Consider the following 23352-nt stretch of genomic DNA (forward strand, 5'->3'; position numbering starts at 1 on the left):
ACTACACACAAAGAGTGCAAAGAAACAATGAAAGCAAGAGATCAACAGAGTAAATATCACCTGGAAATACTAACAGTCTAAAAGGTCAGAAATCCTTGGTTAAACAGAAAGACCTATCCATTAAAAACAATCAATTACAAGATAACCTGAGAATACCACACTAAGAATTCCCTTTAAAATCAGACGTTATTCAGCTAAAGGCTATTAGCTATATGCTCCAGAGGTTACTAAGTAAGGCAAGTTGTAAGCAGTGACTGGAAACCAAAGGAAAAGAAGCAGAATAATAAATATATTTGGAACTGCTTAATAAAAAACTTCCATGGTGGAGTGGGAAGGCTTTTTCCACTGTATATCCTTATTCGCATCCCTATGTGTGCCCCAGCTGCTTGGAAATGAAACTAAAAAAATCACTACATTCCATAGTCTGAATTAGTCTATCTGGTTGCTAATAGCTTAAAATGTCTTCCTTGATTATGGATTATTCAACTAGTTTTTACCATTACTTTTATGTGAAAATAATCCTCTTTTCCTTTGAGTTTTGAAAGTGTTGGTTTGGCTTGCAAGCAGTTTTGCTTTTTCTTCTTTAATGTTATACATACTTAAATTTTTTAACACCCATACTCAGCTCATTTGCCCTTTGCTTGGTAAAGAAATAGATTAGACAGGTATGATATCTGACATCTAGAAGTTTTACATTTTTGAGTCTTTAAGAACACTCAAGTAGATAATGTTTATAGACAAGCCAAATTATTTCTATGTTTCTCATATCTGTCAATTTTTTTCCTAGACTTTCATATTGTAACTTTTACTTTTAGATATTTACTAATTATTTATCATTAAAACCTCAAATCTTCTCATAGATCTAGAGATGAGCAGAACCTATTAAAACTTCCTGCCTCTCAGAGACATTATCTTTTTGTTAAGGCAACTTCAGAATTTTCTGCACATTGATTGTTTCATGGGATAATATGTACTCTATTAAGTGCATATTTTCTTAATATGTACTTAACATACTGACACATGACAGTTTCTTACAATGCCCCCGTCTCCCACAAAAAAGAAGTAGGATTATTCTCTCGTGATTTCTCCTAGCACTGGTATGGCCTAATAAACAGTACATTCACATTAAATGTGAGCCATATACCATATATGGCCTGTAAGACCTCTTTGCTCTTTACTAGGGCGCTGAGCATTATTCCACAACAGAAAGTACAAGGGTAACACCACTTGGTGAAAGTTCCTTACCTGTTGGTTCTATCCCAGCATATACTTCAGCATATTTCTGCCAGAAGGAACTCTATTTTCATATACATTATTTGAGCAAGGGAAGTAACAAAGTCTCTAAATGTCAGATTTGATTTCTACCTTCCAAAGCTGTAATCTACTTTGGTGCTGTACTAGAACCTTATATGGAAAGTCTATCGTAAACTGGAAAAAAAAAGGAGATAATGTTTCTACCTTTCCTCTCTCCCCAAAATGTTCAGTTTGCTTAAAAGTCTTATTCTCAACAATGTGCTTTTGCAGAGGATGCGTAGCCTAGAAAAAGGATTGTAAACTAATTCTTGAAAAGAATCCCATGAAGGCAAAATCTATGGCTTGCCAGTGTTTTTAGATCATGAAAACCTAGCAAATGCTAAGTCTGCAGGCAAACTTACATGACATATGAACACATTTTTTAAATCAATAAAAACCCAATGGTTATCAGGGCAGCCAAAGGGCTCTGGGTTAGAATTTCTTCTCATATCTGTGGGTTGGGTGAGGGGTAAGGAATGCTCTTCTTTACCTGTATACCATCTAAACCTAATCCTAACTATAAATCAGGAACTGACCTTTTTTATGTTCATTGGCATTATTATATTACCCCTCTAAACATGCAGACGTTTTGTTTTCAATCATTTAATGTGTAATTTCTGAAAAAGACTTCTTTTCACATTAGCTACAATCATACATTTTAAAAATTAGCCTACTTGCCCTGAACTCGTTCACCAAAGAGAAAAATAGAGAATAAGACAAACACAACTTCTATGTAAAACACTAAGATCTATGGGCTGTGCATTTTTTCTCTCGTCAGTCCTGTGGTCAGGCCTCTGGAGCACAGATATTGCACAGAATGCCTAATTACAAGGTTCTAAATAATCAAAGCAATCTTTTAAAAACCCTATATAATCAGCCCCAAAGCCTGCTGTTCTAGACATATAAACACACAGCATTGGGTCTGGAAGGAACAACGAGTTTGTTACATCTGTAGTGGCAAACTGTTGAAGGAATTGAAAGAACCCAGAGCGTCTCTTTCTTCATCTAATGCTTGCAAGTTTGTGTCAGCAACTCAGTCAAAACAGCACCCTTGAGTTGACCTCATTCCCTCCAAAGCTGGCTGCCATGCTGGGCAGAGGTCAACATTTTTGTGAGTTTTTAAATGTTTTATTTCTGAGGACAAAGAGCAAAGGGGAGATAGTGATGCATTGCCACAATGCTGATTGGTTTGACTTTTTAAAAAAAAATTCTTAGAAACCTGGTGGCCTTCCTAGTATACATTTTTAAAGACCTTGTATCTGTACTTCCCTGGAAAAGGAAAAAAAAAAAAAACAAAAAGAAAAAGAAAAAGAGAAAGTCCATGCAACTCAGCCAAATTTGGCTTTAAAAAGTTGCTAATTTCAGACTCCCTTCTCTTCTTTAGGACAGTGTAAGAATTATGCACACAAGTCTGAGGCTTTTCTCTGCTTAGAAAACATCTGCATTCAATTAGAAATAAGCCTGAGCGTTGTGTTAATTCTGTAGAACCAAACAAAGTCACTTTTGTTTAAACTCTTTCAGTATTGTGAGGACGAGAGGTTACAGGTTACGGGAGGGAAAAAACAATGTAACAAAACTGCTGTGTGGCTATGGAAGGGAGCTGAGGTGGCAAAGAAGAAGTTATTTTTCCTTGAGAATACGGACCTGGAAATTTTTTTCCAAGAGAATTCTCTTCTCCAGCACCTCCCACTTGGTGGGAGGGTCGGGGAGCAAGCCTCCTCTTTCCTCTAAATATACAACTTTTTAAGCAATGGAACATTCTCCGGATTCCCCCGAAATTAATTTGACCAAATATTGATGTGTTTGGAAATAGAGTAGTAGCATTTCATTTCAAATTTTGTGGGAAGCCAAATGAATCAAAACTAGATTTATAGTCCATTGTATGCATTGTAAATCATTTTCATAGTTATTAAACGTGATTAGTGTTCTGACCTCAAATAAACTAAAAACAAATCTTTCTCTCAAAACACATGTCATGCAATGAACACTGGTATTGAGGCCCACCTTTTCTTCACATCAGAAGCAGTGTTTCTACTGAAATGTGAGCACTCTCTCTCTCCCTCTCTCTCTCTTTTTCTCTCTCTCTCTCTCTCTCTCTCTCTCTCTCTCTCTATCTCTCTCTCTCTCTCTCTCTCTCTCTCTCTCTCTCTCTCTCTCTCTCTCTCTCTCTCTCGGAAGTCTGCAGCTGCCCACAGACATCATTTCCAGGTACCTCAGAATGGTGTGTATTTAAGGCTGATGGTCCCTGACTAGAAAGATTCCAGCGATTCCTTTGGGATGACATATTATTTCTTTTCCACATTGTTTCTTAAGATTAGGTCCTACTGTATCTCAGATAAGGAAGGTGGGTGAAGGCCCTATTTTTGTTTGATTGAGTGTTGAGGAAAATGACTCAATCCTTGATCAGTAGCACGAACAGATACAAATGGTTCTTTGCTAATCTTTAAAAAAAAGTGGGCCATGGGGAATTATTTGTGGATGTAGGTTTGGTGGGCATGCTAAAAATTCATTCTTTTATGTATTTTGTCTCTATCTATGCATCAAACCAAAGCATAAAAGAGCTGGACAATGAACCAAATTTTTGGCACCATTTTGATTAGCTTTCACTAAATGGTACAATGTTATTCCAGTTGCCTGCACTAAAAAATACCATGAGAAACAATCCTGTAAAGTATGCCATTATACTTAATATAGAGATATTTCTATTACTTTATCCTATGCCTTTTTATGAGAGGCCATGAAAGAAATAGCTCAAGTTTTAGTTTTGAGTTTGTGTCTGAATTATGTTTTTTTTATTCTATTTTTACTTTTAAGTCTAAACATAGCATGATTCTAGTGACAATGTTTTTTTATTCTATTTTTACTTTTGTCTAAACATAGCATGATTCTAGTGACAATGGTTCCCTTTTTGCTTTGACTGCTAAAAGATTTGAGGCCATATTTGTGACTTAATGTTTAGTACTACAGTATGAACATTATATATATTTATACTTTATGTATCAAGGGCTTTATTGTAACATCATCATTTTACTCTGCTTCTCTCACTTGTCTTTTTTTTTTTCTTTTTCATTTTTAGTTTTGTGAGCTCTCCCAATTCCTTTGTGAAATAAGTCAAGGTATTTATAAGTAAATAAGTTAAGCACTTCTATTGAAGTTCAAGCCCTTTCACCTAAGCCTTCCTCTCTAATGTTGCTTACAAAATAGGCATATAAAAATATTTAATTTTTGTAATTTTTTATATCATACTTTTTACTTTGTGAACAAAAATTTTAAGAATGAATAAGATTTAAAAGATGACTGTGAATATATGGAAAGAACATCGAGTAGAACTGAAATAATTAAATAATTGGCAAAGAAGACTTAAAAGAATGTAAAAGAAACTAGGATTACTTGAATTTGATGGGGAATATTATGATAATAATAATTAAATAATAATACTCAAGATGTCAAACCATTATCACAAATGCAGAATATGTGCACCTGTATTCTTTCTCTGTATAAAACAGATAAAATGTCTAAATAAAAATAAGAGGAATTAAATGTCAAAATATGAAATGAACACTGAGAGGACGGTGGTGTATGCTTAAATAATAGTTTACTTGAGAACTGTATGCTGGAATTTATCCATTACCTTCTGTGGTATCTCTGAGTTTATCAAAGATTCCAAATCAATTGAAACAGTGGCCCAGGAAACATTAAAGAAAAAATACAAATTTGCAAACCTAAACATTTTAAAGCTAAAATAAAATGATTAGGGATATTATTAAACTCATTTTTACTTTTCCTCACATTAATTCTGATAACTGAAAAGCAATCATATGTTTTGTTAGGGTTTTCAACATAGTTATATTTATTAATGAAGAGTAAAACTGAAGCATAAGAGAGTTAGTATTAAAATGATTTAGCTTGTCATCAGATATAAAAAGACAAGCCCGTCTCTTGACTACTGGTTGAAACTAAATTTTCTTTGATCTTTATGAAGAAGATGGGGCTTTTAATTTTGCCTAAATATGGAAAAGAAGAAAAAATAGAACCCTTAAATATAAATCTCACTTTTTGCATCTGCTCCATTGTTTATAGTATTAAAATGAAATTAGTAGTGTTTGCTTATGTCATTCTAAAATCAATGGGCTCCACCATCACCACTCCTCTACTAGCAATCTGATCATATGTAAGTCATTAAAATACTGGAACTATATACAACATGTTTTGAATTCATTTTTGGGCATAAATCATGGCTAATGCCAAAGTATTCATTTACATATGAACCTATTTATCTTCTTTTTACTGGGAAGGTCATTTTTAATGAATATTCATTTTCCTTCTTACTCATTCTTCACTGAAATTAAAGTTCCGTTGGCAATCCCACAAAATCTATCCATGGTATCTTTGGATTGCAGCTAAGCATGTATTTAGGCCTGTCTCATTGTGTCCACTGAGTTGGCATGCTCAGTGGCCTCACTCACTGTCACACATCCATGAGTTCACTTGCAAGAAGGAGTCTGCCACTGAGGTTGAATTGTGGGAGCTGGTCAAGTGGATGTTTCCCAAGCCCTTAGGAGAGAAAAAATAAAGGTAACGTATAAGGACCTCTTTCTGCTTCTGTTACACAGAGTACCAAGCCTCTTTTTACCTACCCAGCTGAAAGAGTGGGATAGTAAGTGGGGAAAGCCATTTCTTCTTAAAATGCATTGTGCCTCCAGCACTAGGAAACTGTCGGGACTAATATGGCATTCCTACTAACTTGGCCATGATATTACCTGAGATGAGGGCCTTCTTCAAGTGGTTTCTTGTGCAGTTCCCATGCTCAGTACAGCAGAAGAATTTGAGGTATCCTTGGGGACTCTCAGAAACAAGTGGAGGAAAATGTGAGGGATGGGGTTGTAGAATGCAGGTGAGGACATGGAACCAGAGAAATTTGAGATTCTATTCATACTGTGACATAATAACCACACACTAGTAGGACCAGGGCAGATTTGGGTTATATAAACATTCAACTTGTTCATCCGTGGATGAATGGATGCACAGATTATGGTATATACATTCAATGGGATATTATTCAGCTACAAAAAGGAATGAAGTACTGATACATGCTGTTTTAGTCTTCATGGGTAGCTTAAAGCAGATACCATGAAATGAGTTGGCTTAAACCATGGGAATTTATTTGCTTACAGATTGAGGTTGAGAAAATGTCCAAATCAAGGCATCACTGAGGCAATGGTTTCTTCTTGAAGACCTGCTACTGGCGATCATTGGCTCCTCTGCCACCTGGCAAAGCACATGGCAGTATCTGCTGGACTCTCCCTGCTCTTCCAGATTTCACTGCTTTCAGCATCTTGCTTCTATGGCATTCTCTCTCTGTGTATTCATTCTGTTCATAAAGGGCTCCAGTAATAGGATGAAGTACCATCATAAATGAAGTGGGTCACACCTTAACTGAAGTAGCCTCAGCAAAAATTCTACTTACAATGAGTTCACCCCACAGGAATGGATTATCTTTAACAACATGTGTTCCTAGGGTATCCCCAGCTTTAAACCACCACATGCTACAATGTCGATGGACCTTGAAAACATTATCCTATGTGAAAGAAGTCAGACACAAAAGGTCTTTAATGGGGTGGCAGGGAACGATGGTGGCGTAGAGAGGAATGGAATGTAGTTAGTCCTCTAGAGCAACTAGTAAATATCCAGGAACAACTAGTAAAGAGTCTGGAACAACTGTTGGGGACATCTGTTCCTGGACACACATCAGCCTGGAATGGGTGGAATGGCTAAGAGCGTAGCATAGAACTGTAAGTAAAGCTCCCCAAACTGCAGAGCTGGCACCCCTCCCCCAATGGCATGGTGGGCTCAGTTGTAACACTTCCCTGTGGAAAAAAGAAGCAGGCAACCTGGAACAAGGGAAAGTAACTCAACCAAGCTACAATTGTGGCTTTAATTAACCATTTTGGACTACTGAATACAAGCTACAAGCACAGATAAACCCGGAGCAAGCAGGAAAGGAACCCTGAAGTTCTTCTGGCAGAGAGGAGGGGGGCTGATGGAAAAATAAATAAATAAAAACAGAGGCTTTTGGAGATGGCTGAGCTCAGAAAACTGGAAAACAGCTGTGTCCCAAGAAAAGGGGCACAGAGAATGGGTACCAACACCACTCAACAGGCAAAACTGAGGGGCTGGTGACTGGCTCAGAAAAGGGGATTTCTCTCTTTTTCCTTTTTTTCCTTCCCGTTCCAAGTAGATCACTAGAGAAAGCCTCAGGCATTTTCAATTGTCAGTGCTGACCCAGGCAAGGGTGGAGTTAAGAGAGTCAGAGAGACAAAGGAGGAATTCAATTGTAAGAGATAACCCCAAAAGGGTGTATCTTCCCTAAGAAAAGAGGGGCAGGGCCCATCTCAACTGACTGCCCTCCCTCAGAGAATTCAGACCCCAGGGCCTGGTGCTGGTGGGGGAACAAAACCAGAAACAACTGAAGCTTGGCTTCTGACACCCTCAGGGTCTGGCCAGGACAGGGTCCACTAAGAATTAAAGGAACCACATCTCTTTTCACCAGTGGGGAGCTGCAGGCTGACAAGCACTACCTGCTGGACAGGATAGGAAAAGCACAGAGACTAGAGGACTCACAGGAAAGTCTGACAACCTGCTGGGTCTCATCCTCAGGGAAACATGATACTGATTACACCTTCCTTCTCAGACCTGGGTCCATCTGGTCTGGGAAAACCTGATTGGGGTAATCAAGGAAACCAGATGTCTAGACAATTACAAGAGACACTAGGAAAAATGAAGATATGGCCCAGTCAAAGGAACAAACTTACACTTTCAGTGAAATACAGGAGTTGAAACAACTATTTAAAGATCTTCAAACAAATATGCTAAATCCATCAAATCAATGAGTTGAGGGAAGATATGGCAAAATAGTTGAAGGATATAAGGAAGACATTGGGCGAACACAAGGAAGGACTCGGAAGTTTGAAAAAAACAATTGGAAGAACTTATGGGAATGAAAGACACAATAGAAGAGATGAAAAACACAATGCAGACATACAACAGAAGATTTAAACAGGCAGAAGAAAGGGTTCAGGAACTAGAGATCAGGACATCTGAAATCCTACACACAAAAGAACAGATAGGGAAAGGAATGGAAAAATATGAGCAGCATCTCAGGTAATTGAATGACAACATGAAGCAAATGAATATATATGTCATGGGTGTCCCAGAAGGAGAAGAGAAGGGAAAAGGGGCAGAAACAATAATGGAGGAAATAATCACTGAAAATTTCCTGTCTCTTATGAAAGATATAAAATTACAGATCCAAGACGTGCAGTGTACCCAAACAGAAGAGATCCAAATAGACCTACGCCAAAACACTTAATAATCAGGTTATCAAATGTCAAAGACAAAGAGAATTCTGGAAGCAGCAAGAAAAAAGCGACCCATCACATACAAAGGAAGCTCGATAAGACTATGTGCTGATTTCTTTGTAGAAACCATGGAGGCAAGAAATCAGTGGTATGATATATTTAAGATACTGAAAGAGAAAAACTGCCAACCACAACTTCAAAAATGGAGGCGAATTTAAAATATTCTCAAACAGACACTGAGGGAGTTCATGAACAAGATACCTGCTCTATGGGAAATACTAAAGGGAGCAATACAGGCAGATAAGAAAAGACAAGAGAGAGATTTGAAGCACAATACTGGGTGATGGTAGCACAATATTGTAAGTGCATTGAAAAAATATTATTCTGAGTACAGTTGAAAGAGGAAGGTTGGGGGCATGTAGGACACCAGAAGGAAAGATAGAAGGTAAACACTGGGACTGTATAACTTAGTGAAACCTAGAGTGGTCAATATTGCCATTAAAGGTACAAATATAAGAATGTTTTTACATGAGGGAGAACCAATGAATATCAACTATACAAGGTGTTAAAATAGGGTGGTATTGGGAAAAATCAATGCAAACTAGAGTCTATAGTTAACTATAACATTAACTATAACATTGTAATATGCTTCCATTAATGGTAACAAAAAATCAATGCAAACTAGAGTCTATAGTTAACTATAACATTGTAATATGCTTCCATTAATTGTAACAAAGCCAATATACCAAAGGTAAACATCTATAAGAGTGGGATACAAGGGAGGGGTTTGGGATTCATGATGTTGGTGTTGCCTTCTGACTTTTTAATTGTATTTTATTTTAATGTTATTTCTTTTGTTGCTTTTTAGCTGTCATTTTTTCTTTCTTTTTCTTTTTACTTTTTTCACCTCTTCCTCTTTCTCTGTGGAAGAAATGGAAATATCCTTATATAGACTGTGGTGGTGAATGCATAACTGTGTGATTATACAGGGAACCATTGATTGTTTACTTAGGATGGAATGTATGCTGTGTGAATAAAACCATCTAAAAAATAAACAGAGGGATACAAGTGCTGGAGAAAATGTGGAGAAAGGGATGTACCTAACCACCCATTGGTGGGGAAGGAGAATGATGTGGCCCATCTGGAGGGCAGTGTGGTGGTTCCACAGGAAGCTAAGCATGGGGTTGCCATAAGGTCCTGCAACACTGTTATTGGGTATATACTTGGAATAACTGAAAAGAGGGACACAAATTGACATTTGCACAGTGGGGTTTATGGTGTCAGTATTCACGATTTACAGTGGATGGAGGTGGCCTAAGGGTACATCGAAGGATGAATGCAATGGTGAACTAGGGTATATACATACAATGGAATACTGAGCTGCTACAAGGAGTGAAGTTGTGAGTGAGTGGATATTTAGGACAGTATGTTGAGTGAAATAAACCAGAAATGAAAAGAAAAACATTAATTGCCTCACTAATATGGACTAACTATAATGTGCAAACTCTAAGAATTGAGTCTGAGACCATATGTTATCCGGGGAAGGCTTATTGTAAAGGTTCCTAGATTTTAAGCTCTTATAGCAGTTACATATATTCCTGAGTTATAATAGCTATTTCTAAATTCTGAGATGCTGAGCTCTTTATGTATAACCTGGTCAGTCCCTGGAAATTTGGGTATATGTGTGACACCTAAGACTCAGAGCCAGAGTCTGGCAGCTATGAATGACAGTATTAACCCATACAGCAAATGTTAAAGAGTCTGAAAAATAGATCAGACTTCAATTAGAGATATGAACAAAATGGACTTGGTTAGGACCAAGGTAAATCAGACTAAAGGGTAAAGGATGATATTGACAGTGTTTTTAAAACAACTTCTGTGTGAGCCCAAAGAAAGAGATGTTTATTAGGTGCAAAATCTATTATTTTTTTTGTAACACACTATGTAATTTAACTTGTATGGTCAATTTATTCAAGTTACATAATTACATGGACTGTTGAATAGGGAGTGAAATCTGGTCGGTTTGTATAGGGTAGTGTGAAGCCCTGATGCATCCCAGAGTAATTTGGGCAGAGAATAAAAATGTATTTGCAAAGCCCCCTTGAGGGACTGGGGGAAAATGTGGAAATACTAAATTTCCCCACCTGGGGAAGCAATAGTATTCTCATAAGCATTGGGAGCTACCAATTTAGAAGGCCAAGACCTTGATTTTGGGGCTTGCCCTAATGAAGTTTGTTACTGTAAAGGAGAGGCTAAGCCTCCTTAAAAGTGTGCCTAAGGGTCACCCCAGAGAACCTCTTTTGTTGCTCAGATGTGGCCTCTCTCTCTAAGCCAACTAGCTCTGCAGGTAAACTCATTGCCCTCCTCCCTAAGTGGGACATGACTCCTAGGGGTTTTAAATTTCCCTCGCAACATGGGAAATGACTGGTGGGGATGAGCTTGGCCCTGGAATCATGGGATTGAGAAAGACTTCTTGGACAAAAAGGGGGAAGAGAAAGGAAACAAAATAAAGTTTCAAAAGTGGCTGAGAGGTCTCAAATAGAGTCAAGAGGTCATTCTGAAGGTTATGCTTATGCATTATATAGATCTCTCTTTTTAGTTTTTAGTGTATTGGAGTAGCTAGCAGGAAATACCTGAAACTGTCAAACTGCAACCCAGTAGCCTTTATTCTTGAAGATGTTTGTATAACTATATAGCTTACACTGTGTGACTGTGTGATTGTGGAAACCTTGTAGCTCCCACTCTCTTATCCAGTATATGGACAGATCAATAGAAAAATGAGGACAAAGAGTAAATGAATAATAAGGATCTATGGGTGGTATGGGATGTTTTGGGGGGTCTTTTTCCTTTAACTTTTATTCTTACTCTTTTTTGTGTGTGGTAATGAAAATGTTCAAAAATTGATTGTGGTGATGAATTCATAACTATATGACGGTACTGTGAACAATGGATTGTACACCATGGAGGATTGTATGGTATGTGAATATATCTCAATAAAATTGAATTTTAAAAAGGTCATATATTGCATGACTACATTTGTGTGTAATGTGCAGAACAGAAAAATCCATAGAAATAGAAAGGAGATTGGTGATTGTCATTCTGGAGGGAGGGGAGAATAGGGAGTGACCGCTAAATGGGCATGGGAGTTTCTTTATGGGGCAATGAAATGTTTTAGAACTAGATAGAGATGTGCAACACTGGGACTGTACTAAATACCAATTGATTGTATACTTTAAGATAGTAAATTTTATGTTAAGTGAATGTCATCTGTTTTTAAAAAGAGATTTGATTGACTTGTTTAAATAATTTAACACAAAATCTTTATGCTAAAGGAAATATCAAACACCCACATTTTTCCATCTTTTATCTTCTCCTTTCTTTCCCTTGCTTGATTCCAATTCCATACTTTAAAAAAAAAAAAAATCAAAGAATATTATCCAGATATCTTATCAAATTACTATTATCATAAAGGAGGATATTAGGTAATTCTTCTATTTGTGCTTCAAATAGCTATCAAAAAGCAAATAAAATGTTTTATTTTTTTATTTGTTTTGTTTTATTTGAGAAGAAGAGGGTCACAACGAAGGTTTCAATGAGATTTAATTGAGAAAGTTTGACAATTTTTTTTCAAGTTATCTTTATTGATCTTAGTGATGGTCATTATATAATACTTTATCAATTGAGAAATCACAGCTTTCTTCAGGAACCTGGGCAAGTTGTTATGTGCAAGGGTGGTATAGACGAACAGAAGTACTAATAATGATTACTGTTATTTAAGAATGCTCAGGTCTCATAACCTAATGGTTAGAAAGATATTATAAATTATTCTTTAACTCAGTGTTCTCTCTGAAAATATCATTTAGGAATACATATTTGAAGAGTGGAAATAGTTTATTTAAAAAATAATATCATAAAAGTAATAACAGTAGCCATTTATTACCCTGTGTTATTTACTGTCATCAATTAAATAATTTATTTTCATAGCAATACCATCTAGCAGATAATATGAGCTGCATTTTACATGTGAAGACACAAAGCCCCACAAAGTGACTTAAGATCATATAGCTTGTAAGTGGAGAGGACAGGATTCAACCTACACCCTTTCTCTAAAGCCCATGGCCTTGGACATTGAATTATTCAATTTAGAAGCAATATTCTTAAAGTCCTGTTTCATGATGAATTTATCTTCAGATTGCAGAATGGAAAGATATCTTTTAGTCTTCATATTATAGAAAAAGGAAAAAAGCGTCAAGATGGAGCGCAAACTGAGATCGTATGGTTACGCTCCTTCCTAAATCTCTTTTAACCTTGATATATTTTCATCCAGTGTCAGGAGATGGAGAGCCCAGTGGCAGCTGGCCAAAGCCTGCCTGGATGGTGGGAAATGCCACAGGCCAAAGAGTTCCCACTATTTTACCAGATCACAAAAGACCATTCTATTTTTTCACTAACGATTCCTTCTCTCTCCGTACTGTTTTTCAATATCTTACTAAATATCCAGATGAAAAGTAAAAACAGCTGTTCCCAAAGTCTAGGAGTTCTGTCCCAAGTACCCCAACTTCATTTCGATATGATATAACAGAGTTGTTTTGATGGAACAAAGTTGGTGGATTAGAGACGAGCCATTGTATATCTTAACATAGGAGGTGATTTTAATGGACAATTATTTAAATTCAGAATTTCTTGGAGACTGAGTTACCCACAATGAACTGTCACTATAAAGGATCCACCCTACTTTATTTCTAGCAATAATTTGGGAAATATTCTCTGGTAATCGTATGTCTCCATTCTGGTGATCATATGTCTCCAACTATACTTTTGAAGAAATACTAGTATGTTCATTCTGAATCCACATTAGCACAAAAGGTTTTTCATTTATACAGCAAGGTAAGAATGGGGGATGGGGGGGCAGAGTTAAGAGCCCAAAGAACATAAGACCCTTCTCGTTTTTCCTGTGTGGATTTTTTTTTTCTCATGAGTTGCTCTAAATTTGTCATTATTCCCCACATGAATACTACTTGGGTAAATTATGACTTACATCAGCCCTCCACATGAAATGAAAAGCAGATTGCATTCCAGACTTGAATTATCCTCCAATATTGTGTGATATATGATCCATCTTGATGGGAAACTATTGTTATATATCTCACAGTTATGATTTCCAAGGTATCAAACTCCTCATTACCCTCCTGTGCTAGCCAGCTATAAATGCCAAAACACCCTGGTTTTCAGTGTGAGCTTTTTAAAACTTATAGTCCCATGTTCTGTGTATATTTAGCATTTTATGGTGCAGCCTAATATAGAACAGTCATAATACTTTATCAAATGCCCCCACTAGGCTATTGATAGTATAGGTTTCATTTAATTCCTGGATGCTGCAGACATTCTTTGGAATTCCCTGTATAATATAATAAACACTAAATGCAGTGCTTAAAATGAATATTTAAAAAATCAATCAGGTGTGAAAAATTTAATTTTATCTAATTACCTTTCTACATGCTGACAAAATTGAATGACATAAAATTTTTCACATATCCTATATAATTTCATATTTTCTCCAATCATAAAGATAGGTTTTTCCCTTCCTCTTTTAACTTCCTTTGATATGATCTTTTAATGTAGTAAGTTAATTTAAACACTCTTCCTCTCTAATGTTTAAAAAAGTCATCCTCCTAGGATAGTGATCACACATGCAATAAAATTTTACTTCAGCCACTCTATTCATGCTTAGCTTCTACTGTGAATCTCCAAGAAAATTATAAGGGCTTATAAAGGCCTTTGCTGTAGGTTGAAAGGGCTGCTAATTTTCTGTACACACATTTCTAGAATGGACCAAACTAGAAAAAGACAGATGCAGACCACCTCTTCTGATCCCCTAATTCTTTCTGGAATTAAGATTATTTCCAAATTGATTCAGCCTCAGACAGAAAAGGGCCATCAGTGTGACTAACCCCACCATGAATATTATCAGTGCCTCTGGGAAAGAACAAATATGTCTTAATGGAGAATATCAAAGCAACAATAGCAGCTGGCTTATAAGCTGATGACAGGGAAATATATATTTTACATATAGTCAGTATGTCTGCTTGAAAAAGAAACATATAAATAAAAGAATGCCCAAATAGAAGTCCCAAAGGAGTAGGAAGCACATGTTTGTTTCTGATTTAGCTAACATTTTTGGCTTACTGCATGGAATTGGTTTTGCTTCCATGCTTAGTTGAGTTTCTGAATTCTGTTGTTTTTTTTTAATTAGGGATTATGTTTAGGAAAACAATTTGTACTGTTCCTATTTTATTATAATACCAAATGATGACTTTCATGGCATTTTATCTATTTTCATCTCTCTCTGAGGGTCATACTATAGATTTATGTCCAGAAATTAGAAGGAAATGAAAACCCAAGTGTGTTGATTCTGACCAACTGTCAAATGTTACAAGCTAATATTATCATATTCTTGACAGGTAAGAAACATTTCTACTTGCCAAGCCCAAATGCAGTGAACTCTTAAAATACTGTTTCTTAGTGTGGAAAATGAGTTTAAAAGTTTCATTACAAAATTCTCTTTTTAAAATCCTGATTAAGTACGTGACTGTGTATTAGAGAGGAATCACAACATATCTTTAAACTCCTCCAACAATTTTTTTGTCATTGCCAGTAATAGTATAGCCAATTAATTTGTTTGCATTGGAAAGCCTGGGTCATAAGAGGGAAAACTTCAGCCAAGCAATAAAGTGTATGGTACTAAAACCGCAGCCTTAAGAAACAAAATACATATAGCCCTCCTGCAAAGATTTCATCTTGACTAGCAATCAGCAATCTCTAACAATCAGTATTTGTGATTCATTTTTATTTAGGGAAAATTCTCATTAAAGTATAAGGACAATTTTCTTCAATTGAAAATTCTATATACAGTGGAAAGGATTGTTCTTAGACCTCTGTAGGAAAATTACTATTTTATCCTCTCTGTCCTCATCTAGCTATGTTTGGAATAAATGTGAATGTCTAAGTTTTACCCATTTATCTGATTCAGATTTATTCCTACAGTTGTGATTTATGATGCCCTAGTTTTATATCTACTGCCAGCTCAAACTAATAAGCTCTCTCTGGACCACAGCCACTATACGAGGTCAATGCCTAGTTAATCATACCATTGTTTTTCCAAACGTTGCTCTCTGAATTATCTACAATGAAAATTGATTAAAAACACATCTCAGATGATATCATTTTTTAAAAAGGGACAAAATAAATTTTTCAAAGAAAGCTTGCTATAGGTTTGTTTAGGACTATTTTGAACATCTTAAATCATCTCATTAAATAGATGTTTGCTCTCATCAAGAATATATATTTAGAATTGGCATTAATCACCATTAAATTTTCTTTTGAGTCTCCATTTTTAAAGCCATTGTGATCAAGAACTATACCATAACATAAGGAGGAACTGAAATATATTGACAGCTCTATTTTGACATTATTTTTTACTTATCCATTCATTTTCTAGTTTATTGAGAGTAACATTTTTCTGTAAATCTTGTGAAAATTTTCAAGATAAAGGTATTAAAAGCCTAAGACATTATATGTAGTACTGAATTTTTCAGCACTGAGACTAATTTCTATTAAATGTCTCCACATATATAGATTTTTCCTTAAGAGAACACCTTATCTTATTTTTCAGTTTCTAGTATCCACATAAGACTATAATTAGCAGACCTTAAAAGGAAACAGCCACTGTTGGATTCATCTTTTCCAAGTAATCCAGATCAGACCAAATGTTGCAGATGTATAAAAGGAGTTAAAGAGAAAATAGTTTCAAAATATGAAACCAGGGAACAAAAGGCTTTTGCATCTATTTCTGATTTTGTGCATTCTGACCATAGAAGAGCTGCTTTGTTTTTCTGTCTTTTGTTCCTTGAAGTAAATATAACCTCTGCCTACCGACAACCACAAATATATTACATTATGTTTAGCCACTGGCTGCCAGAAGCAATCAGATCCATGAAAAATGTGTGGTTTATTTACTGCATTTATATTGGTTACAGCACATAATTAAAAGAGGTAAAAGAACAAATCCATATTCTATTGGCTTAGATTCTTCAGGAATGCACTGAACAAATGGTTTTCAAATAAAAGTAAAGTGATTCTTTATGGAAAGAAGAGTAATTATGGGGAAGATGTGGAGAAATTAGAAAGTATCAGTAGAGGGGATCCATCCAGAGAGCACTGGAGATTTCACCATGGAAGCACAGCTGATTTCACTACTGACCCTTACTCTTTTATTTTTCTGCATTATGTCCATATTCCCATTCACTACTGCATAAGGGCTAAAAATAGTAACTATTAACACTGGACATGCCAATAATCATAGAAAACTTTTGATTGCTAGTACAAATGGCTATTTTTCCATGTTTTACTTTGTATCAGCTGCACAAGAATAATTAAAATGACTATAAGGAGTTGAGTAAAACAGTTCTGGGACAATGGTTCTAAGTAACTATATATTGCCATTTTCTATAGCAAACATATTTCTTCCTATGAAACCACTTAACTTGAAGCTCAGAATATCTAACCATATTTACCAACATCCAATCTCCACCTTCCTTCAACTTTTTACTAAGTTCTTGGTCAGTCCCCCATAGGCACTGAGGATTAGGCATGTCTTTGGTCTTCTACCCGTCTCTTTAGTCCTACTGCTAGTTCCATGAATCTCAATTTACCATTTGTAACATCTAGCCAAGATCCCAGTCATATCATCTCTGAGAAATATTATCTTTGGATGTAAGTTTTTCTAAGTGTGGGTTCTAATATTGGCTTTTCTGCAAATTCTATGGATTACATAAGATTTGGGGGCCTCAGTTATTTCCTGATCAATAAAGATAACAAGTTGGGCTAAATCACTGCTGAAGTCCAGATGATTTTAAATTGTATCTATAACCTTCTCTTGTCAAAATTTTTCTTCCCCTGTTATCTCCATTTTGAGACATGACTCTCCCACTTATATCCATCCTCACCAATGCTAACAATGTGGTATCTCACTAATTTGGTTGCATTTGCTTTTCAGATATAGCTCAAATGTAAGTTGTCAATTTCCACTTGTATTGTCTATGCCTAAAATAATTATAATTCATGCTCTTATACTGGGTGCAAATTAAGGGGTATTGTGGTGGTTTGAAGCAAACATGCTCTTAGTCTTAAGCCATTCTTGTGGGTGTGAACCTGTTGTACATAGGATCTTTCAGTGAGGTAGCTTCAGTTAAGGTGTGGCCCAGCTGAATTAGGATGGGTCTTAATCCTAGTACTGGAAATCTTATTGAGAAGGCCTCAGAGGTGAAAGGGAGCAGCAAGAAGCTGGAAGTTAACAGGACCCATAAGAGAAAACAGAAGAGGCCTCCATGGGTGCTGTCACGTGACAGAAAAACCAAGGACAAAAGATCACCAGCAGTCAGTCCCCAAAATGTCAACGTCTTCTGGGAGACCTGATTTTGGCTTCTCGTAGCCTCAAAACCATGAGCCAATAAATTCCCATTGTTTAAGCCAACCCATTACATGGTATTTGTTTTAGCAGCCAGGAACCTAAAACAGGCATAATCTCCAATTTTGGCTGCTGGCTAGCTCTGAGGAATATGCTAATCAGTATTGACAAATAGAACTAATCTCCATCTACCAGCACCCTATTCACTGAGGGGTCCAACTTCAAGAGTCGGAAGCATGCCTGCATAACTTCTGACTTTAGGTCTGCCCCAAAAACTCACATCTAAATGTCATTACTCAGTCCAACTTCCAGAGGTCAGCTAACGTGACCTCTTTGTTTTCCTAAGCCTTGATAAATTCAATGGAGAGTGGAAATTCAAAGCATTTCTTGGGTTTTGTTATGAAGTTCAACAAGGTTTAGCGAACATGGCCTAAAGATCACTCCTTCACAAGTCTTGTCCAGCTTTGTGGGATTCTCCAAGCCTTCCTTTACTGGTCCTTAGCAAATCACTTCAGCAGTTCCTCTAATCTAATAAAAACATGAATAATATTTTTCCTTCTTTATTGCAGAATCATTTAAAATTCCACAAGTGATACTCAACTATTCTTTATAGGTCCATACCCTTTCTCCAAAGCAGCAACAGAGCCCAGCACAGAACAAGGCATAAAGATCATTTTGAATCCACTTATAAGTACTGGGACCAGACTGCAGAATAAGTTAGTCAACAGAACATACCAGTCTTTGAGGCTTTCCATTCTTTTCCATTAAAAATCTTGATCTAACCAAATATTTTCCACCAGTCATTAGCATGGTTCTGCCAGTTTCTCAAGCTTCTGTTAGCCTGTATCAGCAGTTCTAAGCTTGTTCATTTGAAAATCCCACAGCAATTTCCAAATACCCAGGGATCCAATTTCACTTGGTACCAGAAACTATGAACCAATCCAAGCTTGATTGCCATCAATCTTCACTACACTTCCAGAAGTGACTTGAACTTCTTAAGAAACAGGGTTTGAAGGAGGTTGGGTTAAACACTCCTATACAGCTAATGCAGAAAGAGGCCTTCAGGACATCCTCCATCTAGAGAGGACACATACAGTTTCACAGGTGCTGTTCTGTCTCCGGAACACACAGTCCCAAACAGCCCATTCTCCCCAAGGACAGCAATTTTGCCTTCAGTGTAAACTTCAATAAATCTTTTTGATTTTTTGGTATGTTTGTGTGTATGCAAGAAGGAGAGACCTTCTCTCTCTCTCTCTCTGTTTCCTTTAAGGACTGTCATGACTCAAGCATATTTGTCATATCAATCAATTCCCTGTTTCTTTACAATATTTTTCCAAAACTCTGAAAGTTTGATAAAAATAAATTCTTGGCTCACTTCTAGTGTAATAATTTTAAACTGGAGGTAAAACTGAGAACATCTCTCTAGGTTCACTGGCCCAGAAGTCAGGCCTCATTACCTACACAAATAAAACTGGGGGTTCATGGAGTGCAGTCCCTGGGTGATATTGCTTTCAAAGGAATAGTGGGAAAACAAAAATTAGTAATAAATACATCAAATCTTAACTTACAATCTCAAGAAAATACTAAAAGGAGAATGCAGTCCTAGTGTAGTTCTAATGTACAGAATAATCTCTCTCTCTATCACCGTCCCTCCAAAAGGTTTCCCTTGAAATTCTCTCTTACCCACAATCAAATTCCAATGCAAAAAAATTCTTACCCACAACCAGTATATGCCACCTTCATTCTTTCTCTCTTTCTTCCTTGTTTAGCTCTTGCTAATGTACATTAACCAGGCCTTTTTAACTTAAAAAAAAAAAATTTCCCATATCTCATTAACCAAAGTATTAACAAATAAGGAGAATATGGGGCTATTATAGCACCCAAGAATCCCTCTTTCTAATAGCAGAGGAAGTTAGAATATTGTGAATAGTCAAACATTAAAAATTTTGCCTTTATTATATAACCATAACTTCAGAATCTGCTACATAAGGAATCCATTTTGAGTTTTCATGATGCATTAAGAAATATTTATTGAGAACCTACAATGTGTTGCCCTGGGTATTCGTAAAAACGTGATAAACCAAACCAACCGAGTGCCTCTTCTATGGTGCTTACATTCTAGTTGGGGACAAAAGACCTATGCAATTAAATATGTAATATGTTATTTGGTGATTAGTCTAGGAAGAAAAATAAAGCATGATAAGGAATTAAAATCAGAGAGAAGTTCTCTAAACTTTAAAAACCCCTAAAACCTAAAAACCTTCAAAAGAAAAAAAGCATCTGGGGATGCTATAAAAATCATGGCATGGGAGAATAAATAAACTATGAATTATATTTTCAAAAAAAGCAACTAAAAGTTACTATTTTGTTAAAAAATATTATTTTATTTATTCAACAAACACATACCAAGCAACCATCATGAGCTAGGGATTATGTCGTGGCTGGTTGTTAGAGATACAGAACTAAAACCAATCAGGCATTGTCCAGCCCTCATGGAGATTACAGGGTAAAAGAGGCCAAAGGCAAATAGTTTCCCATAATTCAGATGGCTAGGGGTGCTCCGAGGGAAAAATAAGGGTGCTGTGGGAACAAAGAACATGAGAGCCTAATCTCGCCAGAAGAAGTGATATTGAGGAATCATTCTGTTGAAAAGTAAAGACAAGAGCAGTCTAGTGAAATGCCCGAGATGGGTAACATTTGGTACATTAAAGTAATGAAAAGATCAAAACCACAGGAGCCATGTGTATAAGGAGACATATTTAACCTCATAAGGGCATCTACCAAAAACTAACAGCAAATATTTAGTGGTGAAATATTAGAAGCATTTGCCATAAAGTTGGGATCAAGACAATAACGCATACTCTACTATTCCGCCTACTATGCTTAATATTGTTTTAGAACTTCTGGCCCATGCACTATACCAAGACATTCACTTAGAGCTTTAAGACTGTAAATGAAGATGATTTTTGCTTGTTTGTTTTGGCATCCAATTATGTCTTTCAAATGTTTCCATTTTCTTTCTATGTTGTATTTAGTACTGTGGCTTTTTACTCTTTTTTTCTTAAACTGAGGGGTGCAGACCTCAAAGCTTAACTTTAAAAGGCTATCTTGACCAGGAAGTGCTTTTTAAATCCTTATGGTTTCTTTCCTGTACATAACTTTGTGTGTGCTTTATTTTTTCCCAAATTCTTGAATTATTCATATATTATTTTCACATGGTTTAGTTTATTTACATGATTTCTTCTTAAATAATGAAAATATTTAAAGCAATGGATTTACTTTGAAGCATGTATTTCATTCTGCAGAGATACTTAATTTTCTGATCCTCAGAGGCCATGTCTGTAAAATGAAGAAAATAATCTAGAGATCTTAGCAACAAACCAGGCACACTGCAAGAATTCAGCATATTAACCTTGATGACTTATTACATGCATCCCTTAAGTAATGATATGTAGTAATCTCATTTGAGTTTTCCCTAAATAAAAAATATTTATTTTAACTCCTATGTAAAATAGTAATCATACAATAAGAATGGTATTTTTAACTTACAAGAAATTAGAATTTTAAAAGCAAACGTTCTCCTTCAATGCCTAAATGTATTTCATCATGGTCAGAGAACAAACATATAAAATGCCTGCTCTAAGAAATTTTTTTAAGTTCTTTATAGCAGCATTTGCTCAGTTTTTAAATGTTCAAGGGTAGCCTGAAAAGAAGATAAATAATCTTTATTTAGGTTGTAAAACTCAACATGTGTGTAATAATTCAACAGTTTAAATTATGTTTTCCAAATCTTCAACATCTCTTTCTACAGTGCTCTAGTGGTCACTCAGGAGGGTTAAGCTTTCCTTGAGTTTCTAACTATTTAAGTAATAGGTAATTGATAGTAAATTATGCATTATATGAATATTCATGAGTATTAAATACTGATTATATATATTACTGGAAATATGAAATTAACCCTTTTGTCCAATTTCGTAAATTTTGTTTTGAATCTTATTAATTTCTACTGTTTCTAACAGTGATATTGCCAATTTTGCCTTTTTAGAGGACAATTATAATTGATAATTCTTTTTTCATACTTTATTTTTAGTCTATTCTATTGTTTGAATTTTAGTTTGATTACAAACTCAACAAGGGGGATCAGATTTTCAGAGCTGTCACATTATATTTTTTAAATGTCCAGATTCAACCAAACATTATAAGACAGACAAAGAAATAGATAGGGGGAAAAAAAAGTTATTAGAAAACTGTTGATAGATAGAACAACCAGAGTGACAGTGATGCAATGTCATAAAGACTCCACTGGCCACTGATGGCTTTTAAGATGGGAAGAAACCAAAAGCTGAGGAGTGTGTATAGTCTCTAGAAGCTGGAAAAGGAAAGAAAAGAAAAGGGATTTACCCTAGATTCTCCAGAAAGAAAAGTAGCCCCACCAACATCTTGATTTTATCACAGTGAAGCCCACTGGATTTCTGACTTCCAGAAATGTAAGATAATAAATTTGCATTGTTGTATGCCACTAAGTTTATGATAATTTGCTACAGCAGTAACAGGAAAATAATACACAGCTAAAGCAGTGCTTAGAGGCAAATGTATAACTTGTAAATGTCTACATTTGAAAGATCTCAATTAAATAACTTAATTGTCTATCTTAAGGAACTAGTAAAAGAAAAGCAAACTAAACTCAAAGAAAGCAGAAGGAAGGAAATAATGAAGATCAGAGGGGAAATAAAAGAAATAATGAATAGAAAAACAGTAGAAAAAGAAAAGAAACTAAAAGTTGTATCTTTTTGAAGGGTTGGCAAAATTACCAAAAATTTAGTTAGATTGACTAAGACTAAAAAGAAAGAAGATTCAAATTATTAAAATCAGGAATGAAAGACAGGGAATCATGATCAACCTCACAGAAGTAAAAAGAAGTGTAAGGGAACACCAGGTCCAACTGTAAGAAAATAAATTAGATAACCTTGATGGAATGGACAAATTCTAAGACACATATTACCAAAACTAATTTCAAGAATAAGTAGAAAATCTCAATAGACCTATAACAACAATAACAAAAAAAAAGAGATTGAATTAGTAAATTTTAAAAATATCACAAAGAAGAGCCCAGATCCAGATGGCAATACTCCCAAATTGATGTACAGATGTACAGATTCAGTGCAATCCCTAACAAATTCCCAGCTTTTTTTCCTTTGTTTGTTTTTCTTTTCTTTTCTTTTCTTTCTTTTCTTT

The sequence above is a fragment of the Choloepus didactylus genome, chromosome 7 (assembly GCF_015220235.1).
Source record: "Choloepus didactylus isolate mChoDid1 chromosome 7, mChoDid1.pri, whole genome shotgun sequence".
NCBI lineage: Eukaryota > Metazoa > Chordata > Mammalia > Pilosa > Megalonychidae > Choloepus > Choloepus didactylus.